The sequence below is a fragment of the Pezoporus occidentalis genome, unplaced genomic scaffold (assembly GCF_034315485.1).
Source record: "Pezoporus occidentalis ecotype Australia unplaced genomic scaffold, CSIRO_AGI_Poc_V1 ctg11, whole genome shotgun sequence".
NCBI lineage: Eukaryota > Metazoa > Chordata > Aves > Psittaciformes > Psittacidae > Pezoporus > Pezoporus occidentalis.
The window spans coordinates 5,948,683-5,958,994 of NW_026912886.1; the positions used below are offsets into that span (position 1 = coordinate 5,948,683).

General features: G+C 35.9%; 1 protein-coding gene across 1 annotated transcript in view; it reads left to right on the forward strand.

Moving 5' to 3' along the window:
- The first annotated feature begins 4,298 nt into the window (after positions 1 to 4,298).
- Positions 4,299 to 10,312, forward strand: part of GLDN (gliomedin) — a 72,452-nt gene continuing 66,438 nt past the window's right edge. Inside the window, exon 1 of the mRNA XM_062628700.1 lies at positions 4,299 to 4,318. The gene's annotated coding sequence lies outside the window, so the exon portion shown is untranslated. The remainder of the gene's footprint in view (positions 4,319 to 10,312) is intronic.

Here is a 10,312-nt window from a genome sequence, read left to right on the forward strand (position 1 = left end):
CTTTCCAAATTACTGCTCATCTTCCTGTGAGTACGTAGAAAGTGTCAACAATAAAACACAGCACACAAGAACAGATGTCCCGTGGCAAAGTTTAAATAAAATTGGGAGAAATTAAAGACCGGTTTGCTAATGTGCAGCAATGGAAACTTTGTTCTACATATGGGGGCTCAAGCTAATGGATGTCTACATCCCCTCCCCTTCATTATTGAACAAAGAAGAAGATAGGAACACAATAAAAATAGAAACTCATAAAAAGAGCTCAATCGATGTGTCCATTTTTATCATGTAGCAGAGTTTCATTTGCTGATCCATTTTCCTTGTATAATTGCTGATGAATTGAGTTCACCTTTAATCTCTGAAGCACAATTCTAAATTGTACAAATACAATATATAAATGCATGAAACATAATCCTAGTTCCAGGGTGCTGTTACTTTGGTCTTTCCTTGAGACATTACCTCATTAAATTCTTATCTCTGAAATTGTTTGAACTCAACAAAACTTGGAAAATTAGGAAGTTTAGATAAATGATTTCAGATTGGGCATGTCCTGTTTCAAGTAGAGAGCAGGAAAAAAAATCAGTATCAGATTGAATGAAGTCCACTGTATCTAGTTTGTGAAAAATTATGAGTAGTTGCACGTGTGGTAGCTTTGTAAATTTACAGGGTTTTACCTTCCTCAGAAGGACAGTTCAGAAATAAATTTATGTATATATATATAGTATCCAAAACTCTTCTTCCTTATTTGATATTGACCTCTCAGAGCAGCGATACCACAACAGAGTGCTTAAGAGAAAATGCCACTAAAAGCACCTTTTTATGTCAGTTTTTACAAACTTGTTGGCGGTTTTGTGTTTACACTTTGTGTTATTCTCAAGAGACTGTGAGCCAAGGACCACTCACAGGAGAAGGCTGTCTTTGACATGCAGGAAAACTCTCTCGCGCAAGTATTATTCTTTCATGTAAATGAACCAAATATATATTGCTAAATTATTCCCAACTGAGCAATACTTTTGCTGCCCAGTAAGGAGTGACAGTTGAATTACTATTTTGGCTTCCTTATCTAAGTGGTTGTTGAATATCAGTCCTATTTAGGACTTGTGGAGTCAAAGGAGTGTGATTAGTTTTACTCATTAGAGTAAACTTATTTAACTATAGCAGTTCAGGATATCAGAATTTTACAGCTTGATCCATGCACTATGGATTGTCTAACTGTAACAGTCTAAGAAGCTGGAATTTCTACTGTGTTTGGTATGTGAGGAAAAAGCTGTGGTAGTTATGTTGTGATGACTGACCAGCAAAGAAATTCTTTTAAGTAGATTATTCCAAGTGCAATTTATAGCCGTTTCTTCACTACTTTTATTCTAAATTGATTTTAGAGAGATTTTGTCTTTTAACAAGGTTTATTGGAGTCCTACCCTTCAGTCTCTCAAAAATTATGGTTCTTTTTCTGAGTGCCAAGCATTAGCTATTGTTCTTTCTCATCCAGAAAACAATAGATCAATTTAATCAATCAATTTAATCCTATGCCTCTGCTCCTTCATTTCTAATAAAACTCAATTATCAAAAGATGCAATGCTCCTTTTATAGCAGCTACATTAATTAGACGTCCTCCTGGATATAATTGTTCTGAGCACTTCAGTGCTTTCAGTTTGATAATTCATTACATTCAAGCAGAGATTGTGCATCATTATGTATATTTTAATTTGTCACAAAGAAGTTTCAGTTTTTTTCCCCTTCAGAACTTTTGCACATCTTTCTGAAAATAAAATAAGAAAGAATACTGAGTAAGTTTGATGTGTTAAGTTTTTGGTTTATCTGGTTTTTGTTTGTCCATAAATGATCTGAAAAAAAATTCCCTTTGTGTGTGTGGTTCTAAGAAACAGGTTTAAGTCCCTCCTTTCACTATATCTGACTGTTGGGGAAGCACTGCTGAATAGGGCTTGAGAAAGGACTGATTCAGGCTACCTGATAGGTATTGCAGCACTGACTTCTGTGTCTTTCTATCCTCATGTGATCATTATCCTCTGTACCAAATGTATTTTTTCCCCCTTCCAAGATGACTGCAAGAGCCTAATTGCAGTTATTGTATTGCTGTGCTCGAACTACCAAGTCCTGCTGAGAAGTGGGTTTATTGTGGAGCTGTGGAAACTGCACGATTCCCTCCCAGTTCAGAACCATGGACAAAGCATACCCATACCTGCCTACAAGAACCTTGAGATAGTAATGTAAAGAATAGGCAGTTAACTTTACAGATTTTCACCTAGTAATTCAATGACGTGAACCCCATGAACAACCCCCCTACCATACAATTGTCAGCTTGTTTTAATGAGGAAAAAAGTTGCTGAAGCATTTTGGAGAGTATATACTGAGTGAATGCTGGGAAGAAAAGAGATGTAGTTACTAAAACCTTTAAACTGTGGTATGTACACTTGCTATTGTTCTATAGAGGGAAAATAGAAAAGATAAATTAGCCTGTAAGTCTTCACAGCTGCAGGAGTTTTGAATGCTACAGTGTTCTGTTTTCCTAGAATAGCTAAAATGTGCTTAAAAAACATAAATTTGTCTTTATCATATGGTAATATGGAAGTTTTGAAAGAACATGATGGGGGGGGGGGGGGAAGAAAAAACGTCAAGCTCCCAGTACAAATGCAATGTCACTTCAGTGAAACTTTGATTTCAATGAAAGTGCACTGGACTAACTGTTCAATTCCTGATGATTGGTAAAACTTGATGAATTGAGTAAAGTATGTTTTAATGTTAGTCACTTATGAAAAAAGTGCAGTGTGTAGTATTTGATGACAGAATATTTATATTCCCTGATTTTTGAAGTCTTTGACTTAAGGGCAAAATATTTCTATATTATGACACAGGTGGCAGAGAGAGGGAGACTATTGATGATTACATACTTGATTCAGCAAGGTTTTCTACAGTCTAATCAATCTTTTTTTTATGTATTTTACTGGTCTTGTTTATGGAATTGTATAGGATTTTACGTGAAATTTTATGTGAAACATCACTTGTTACAAGCTGCTGGGGTGGGACAATGTCTGAGGCTTGATGTGAGACAGAAGATTTTTCTTTTAAACTATCAAACATCAGCTTTGATTAAAACCAAAGGGAAGGAGTCGAGTCTGAAAACATCTCATCAATAGACAGACTAGGACCAGGCAGTCAGGAGAGAAGAGATTTTTGGTTTTGTTTTTTTTTTTTGTTTTTTTTTGTTTGTTTTTTTTTGAGGCATTTTATCAATAGGGCTCATAAGGGTTGCCTTTAATAATTTTTGAGATAAGAACCTTCCACAACTTGCTGTGGTGGTATAATGGCTCTGAGTGCCCTCTGACTTTGAGATCTGCACAATATGTCCTATATAATATCTAGTTTTGAGAACTACGGTGTCTGAAGTGTCTAAGTAGCAAAAGGCGGAACTTTGATAAGAGGGGAAAGGGAACACTCCACAAGATTTCCTGGTACTGTTGAAAGCCAGCCAATGTCTGCTGGCTGCTAGCTCAGTTGAACAAAGTAAAATAATACCTTATGTCCCAGCTATAGATCCTTAGGTTTCTGTGTGTCAACAGTATGTGTTAAGTAGGAACAGATCCTGATTTCTGAGGCTGTAGGTAGTGAAGACAGAGGTGCAAATTTTTATGAAAAAAGGCAAAGACATCCTTTCTGATAGCAAAATATTGTTACTGATTCTGCAGTGATGGAACCAATCTCATTTGATGAGTGTTTCTGCTCTGATTTTTGTCACTGATAAGTATGGTAAAGCTGTTCAAAATTAGCATAAAATTAAGATATTTCCAGTGTATTATTAAAGCTTTATTGATTTGACTTTGGGATGGTTTGTGAGAAGGGCCTGTGAGTCATAGTGATCTAGAGAGCAATGCCTGACCATGTTAAAACTCAGTAAGGGCTATCTTACTAAGGTTTTTAAGCAGCATTTGGCAGTGCAGGAGATGTCTGCAATCTGACAGGATGTTTTCCCATTTTCCCTCATGCTGTCACTTATCAGTCATTTTTCTAAAGCAGAATTCTAGAATGTTCTTATAAAAGCATACAGAGCTTGAGCTAAAGTGCACAAAATGAAAAGCTTCTTGTGCCTTCAATGGGCTTCATGCAAACCCTGTTATGAACAGTATTTGATTATTAGGAACAAGGACTGTGAGAGAGAGAGAATTCATGACCCCTCGTTGTTCTAGTAAAGATGTCTTGTAGTAAGCTTTTGCTTTGATTCACACAACATTTTTTCTGTTTTCAGCTCTAAAGAAAATAACTAGTGCTCTTGTCTCTTTGCTGTGAACATGCTGTGCTCATGTAGGTTTGGAGATGAAATCTTCATGAGAATTTTGTGAAGTGATCACTTTTTCCGTGGAAATGTTTCCCACTTTGTATTTGCAAAATATAAGAACAATTGGACTTTTTTCCCCAATGGCAAACATTTTGGAAAGTGGGAACATGACACACTGCTTTAGTACTGAATGGCTTTCAGTTGTCATGCTTGGTGTGTTCTGTGCATCATAACAGTGAAAGGCAAGAAAGCACTGATATCTGCTGATGTTACTACCCTGATCTCTAGTTTGGAAAGTTTCTGAAAATTTTAATGGCTTCAGAATCTCCTGTGGATTTATGCTGAACTATAGTAGTTAGAACTATCTGTATAAGTCTTGGTTCTATAAAGATGAGGACAAGAATATCCTTTTCTAATGTAGTTTTGAAGCAACTGTTGCTACTGATCAGCCTGAAATCAGGATGCAGACTGGCTGAAAAATGTGATTCTGAATAGTAACAAAAGAAAGAAGTTGAATATATGCATTGTGTAATGGCATTAACAGGCTGACCAGATAAACTAAAATGAACAATGCGTTACGAATTTTATAGTGCTGGGGAGATTTGAGCTTTGATGCAGTAATTCAGGATCATATGGGAGTCTAATGAAACTGAGCGTTAGGAATCCTCTCACATCCATTCCAGATGGTTTAGTCTTTCTTTGGAACTGACTGTCCAATGTAAAATTAGCTCCCTGTTTATTTTCAATTAATAACACTTGCAAAGGTGAAGAGAAGATTAATCTAGAACACATGAGAAGAGCAAGATGTCTGTCTTATAAAACAGTTATTGAAAGATTCAATTCCAGTGTAAGAGCAGAAGGATATGACTGCAAATAAGCACTTTGATTTACTACATATATTTAAACGTGTGATGGCATGTAAAGAAAGGAATCTCTCCTAGTAAGGAAAATGCAGGTTTCCTTTCAAAGGTTGAGGGGAAAAAAATCCTAAGGGGTTTGCCATTGACTGTAATGGGTAAATAAAGTTGTAGAACCTTTCCTGTGTATACACACAATTAATATAATTATCGCCCCATAATAATCAGTCCTTTGATATCCTTTAATAAGAAACTAACAGTATAGTTGTCATGGACAACTCTGTTGCTTATCAGTTATGCCTTTTTCGCAAATATCAGTCTACACAAGAATAATTACTTTTGTGAGTCATTGTTCTAGGCCCAAAGATATCATGCCCACTTGGCAAAAACATATTGCTATTAATATATGAAACCTGTTCTGAAAAATAATTTAGGGCAGTTTGAAATGATTACTTTGTTCTTTAAAAAGTTTTTAATTCAAGAGAGATATTGGAGGCTGGGGATTTAGAATAGATCTGACAGAACTTGTTCCCTAATTAATTCTAAAAAGTTCTTGATTAGCATCTTTTGGACAGTTAATCTCGAATGCACAACTAACCCTACTTTACAGTCTAGATTTATCATCTGATATTTTTACTACTGAGGGATTATTAAATAGAAGATTATTTGGGAAGTATGCTGTCTAAGCATGGCTCTTGATGGCTGTATTTCATCCATGTGGTGCTCTGTCATCTTCTAGGGGATAACAGATGGGTTCAAGTGATCTGTGCAGTTTGTTCTCAATAGAAGCAATTCCGTGTTCTCAATAGAAGCAATTCCGTTTTCTCAAGAATTTCAGTGATTTAAATCTAGCTATTCTGTTTTAGTCTTTGCTGCTTTTTGGGGTTTTCAAAAGCAGTTTCTCTGCCTAGTACATGACTCCGAAAGAGCGGGGAGGAAGACACAAAAGTTCTGTTTGGTGAAACCAAATAGTTCTATGGCTGCAGAATTACGAAACCCTTATTCATTTCTTGAGCTTTTTCCAGCTTAATTGTGAGCACCAAAATTGGATCTGTGTAAGAAGGCTCCATCAGACATGTTCTGATGTCTAATAAATTAAAGGTGGCTTGATTGGTTTGTTGTTTTGTTGTGGGTTTTTTTTTTAGTTACAGCATTTCTCACTTCTGTCTTGTTGGATGGTTTAGAAAACTTGAATTGAAGATTGAAAATATTTTTTAAATTATTTTCCTTTCCATTTTTTTCTTTTAGTGCAAAATCTTTTGGGAGGAGCACACAAAAAAACAGTACATGGCTGTATAATCCTTGTTTCTGGATAAATGGGATTAGCAATGTACGAGTTATTCTTTGATTTCCACACTTATCTATGTGTCTATAGTAGGTAAAACAATCCATGTTTCTCCATTTCAGTATCCTACTAGGCTACATACAAAAGATGTGATGCATCAGATGTTTTCTAATAACCTAGCAGAATCATCATTAGTAAGGGGAGAGCAATTATTTCTCTTCATTAAACTTCTGAGTGCTTATTTTAAAGTAATCAGGAGACCATATGCTTTATTGTCTTGCATAGCTAATGCATATCTATTTCTGCATTTTCTGTAACATCAAAGCTCAGAATTGTAGTGAAGGGTTAGAACATATCTGTGGTCATATGGAGATTTCAGAAATGACTGTTAAGAGGTGTTGATTAAATTCCTAGTTCTTCTAGATAATGTTTTCAATTTTAAACAGATTAATATATATGTCTGGCTACTACAGGAACTTGTTACAAGTGTGTCACTGAATGTTACCTGCAGTTAAATCTCCAAGAGTTGAAAAGGTTTAAATATTCTTTTGTGTTTGTTTTATACACTGGAAATGGATTTGAAGCCAGTATTATGTCTGAGTTCCTTTTTGTCAAAGGGGGTTCAGAATCTAAACCCATTTTATGTGCTAATCTTAAATCTACTTTCAACCCAAACTGAAGAAGATAAACCAGGCTTAAATACAAAAGCTTGGGGTTTATTTGGTTCATTATCTTCTTGCAACAGGCCAATTACATGTCATTCAGTAGGGGTGAGGAAAAGAAAGCTTAGTAAAATACCATGAATTCCATTGATTTCTTGGAGGAGAATTGGGAATTTAATAGTTTAATTAAGAATAATAGCCAAAAAAATTAAAATAAATAAAAAACATTTTTTTAAATCTAAAATAATCTGTGGAAAGATATTCATGTTAGTAGACCTCAAATAAATTCAATACATGCTTTGAAATTTAAGTAGGTCTAATATGCTTTAAGCTGCTCACAAATTGATGATCTGTAATGACAACTTTAAAGAACGTGGCAAACTTGGGTTTTCAGTAGTTTACAATGTTTGGAGACTTCCTGCACTTCTGTACTGCACACTGCAATATTGCCCTGTCTCTCAAAAAAATACCGTGGGTTGTGGTTGGTATTTTTGTTTATCTTATTTTACACAATTGTCTGAACTCGGATTCTAGTATCAGTGGTAGCATCTAAACTGAAGAGCCTTGGCCTTCTTAAACTTGAGCTCTTCCACAGGGCTTTCAAGGATTAGCGCAGTTTCCAAAGAGTATGGAGAGAGTCCAGGTGAGAATCCTCACCAGAGAGTATATCTGCTGTGTATAGTCTGCATAAACTTCCTTGTCCTGTGAACCACAAGTCTCACTATCTCATGCCAATGTTTTGTACTAGCATGCTGTATGAAAACATTTTAACCCCGTAAGATGTAGTTCTCCAAAACAATTTATCCTTTGTTGGGTCATGCTACAGTTCTGTGGCACTTTTCAGAAATGATTGATGGTAAATGACTCAACTTTAAGAGAATTTCAACAGGCTTTTGTATTTGCAATGTGTCGTTCTCCTGTTATGACAAAGAGTTCTAGTGTGTAGCTGAAACTGAAAATGGGGAGTTGTCATTCCTTGATGTAATTTTAAGTAGCTGTTAAACCAACTACCGCAAAAAGCCTTGAAGTTCTTGCATTTGTTTCAAGCAGGATACTTGCCTGCAAAGAAGGAAGACAAATGGAAGAGAGTCAGTCAATAGTTTACTGGTAACCTGGTTAATAAGCAAGCACTAATGAACCATAGCCGGTACATTTTAGCAGGCTTTATATATCCCTCCTCCTGAAGTGTTCTCCTTGCATCTTGGTAATGTGTGGACTGATGGCTATTCTTCCCTAGGCAGAATGTCACAAGAAGACTTTAGTCCTCCCCAGTTCTGACAAGGAGGTGTTATATCTGATGGATGTGTCATCTTGTGCGCATGTAGGCTCCCTGGAGCTGCATGCATGCCTTTACAATAACAATTGGCTTACCTTCTCATTTTGATTTAGTCTGCAACTTTGTTATCTTAGAGTACATTCTAACCACAGTATTGCCATTTCTGTATATTTCCTGCTCTACTAACCTCTGGCTAAATTGTTAGATCACGTGGTGTACATAGTGTTGGAGAAGTTTTTACCGCATACATAATCTTATTCACTTACACAATGCATGCATCCTCATAGATGCACACCCTGGCCATATATCTTGGTGTCTAAGCCAAGGCATTTTAACTGGATTATGGTCCTGATGTCTTGGGGTTTTGGCCAAAGATTTTCATCTAAGTGAAGGGGCCCTCAGGCAATTGGTTCCTGAGCTACACAGTACATTGGTGTTCTTTTTACTGTAAACGTTTTGTGGGGCATGAGTTTAGCAAGTCAGGTCTGTTTTGAAGACTTATACTCTTAACATGCTTTGAGATCCTTAGGTGAAGCAATATAGTGGATTGATAACATTTCTGTAGTTTGAATGTATCTTTGCATTGCTCTTCATGTAAGGAAAAAGACAAGACCAGTGAATATAGCTTCATCTGTATTTATGTATCTGAGCTGGTGAAACTTCATTTGAAAACATTTCACTTCACATCAAACAGAGAAAGATCCATTTGCAGCTGCTTTAGTATTCATTCAGTCACTTTTGCAAAACTTAATTATGTGCTTTCTGAAATGGAAGTAAGTGGCAATTTTCTTAATGCAGTTAGCACCGTACATACTTAATATTATAATAATACTGGTTTGTGCTCTTCTCATGCCTCTCTCAAACTATTGTTTAACATTCAAAAATATCTTCTAGCATTTGCTGGAATGAAAAAGGTGTCCAAATACAAATATGTGTATAGGTGTTAGAAGATGCAGTTTCTGAATGCAGCTATTTTGACCTATAATTACTTGCAAGAATCTTTCAATGACTCTAAATGGAGAATGAAATTCAACTCCATCTACATATCATTACAAGGTAAGGGTAAGTTTATAAAGCATTAAGTGAGGTGCTAATCAACTCTTCTAAAACTGAAGAGGAATTAAATGATTGAAATCCCATGGGAGGTATTTTCAGGCCTAATCAGGCAGTTTAATGGAGTTGTGCACATTGTGCCAAATGTATCCTTTTAGCAGCTGAATTAAGTGGTTTTGCTTTTGACCAGCAATTATTTAAAGAATAAAGAATTACTAAGAAGACCTGCTCAATTCTTGGACTGTGTTAATGAGTTAGTAAGTACTGTAGAATTGTGGTGAGGCTGCATGAAGTACTGGGGCTTGCACTGCTCATTGAAGGATCAATATACAAAAATCAAACTTTATTCAAAGACTCTAATATTTCATTAGAGAATCCTGCTCCACTGTGGACTATGGAAGCATGCCATAGAAGCACTAAATTAAATTAGCCAAGCATCAGGGTAAAATATCATCTAAAAATGTCATGCTAAGAGAAAGTGAGTTAGTATCAATGCATCAAATTAATTGAGTAAGCTGAATTATTCTTAAAATACCATCAGAGCCTTACAATCTCTCAGCAATAATTCTGAAACTTGCTAATCAGTGTTCTGTCAATCTTGATGCCAAATGGTACATATAGGTTCCACTCAAGTAGACCAGAACACTTTTACTAAAAGGTGATCTTTGAGAAACCTGTTCTAATGCCAGGACTAATTGGAATAATACCAATAAATTCATCCACACTATTGGGGGTCAGTTTTCTCTCAACTTCTGCACTTACAATGAGTCTAGAATGACTCCACCTCTTCCTAAAGCAGTGTTTAATAACTGAGGAAGACCACAAGAGTTTGCTGGCTGTTAGCTTTTTTTGTATCAGCAGGGACTTTGGTAACATATAAGCTGTTCTTGT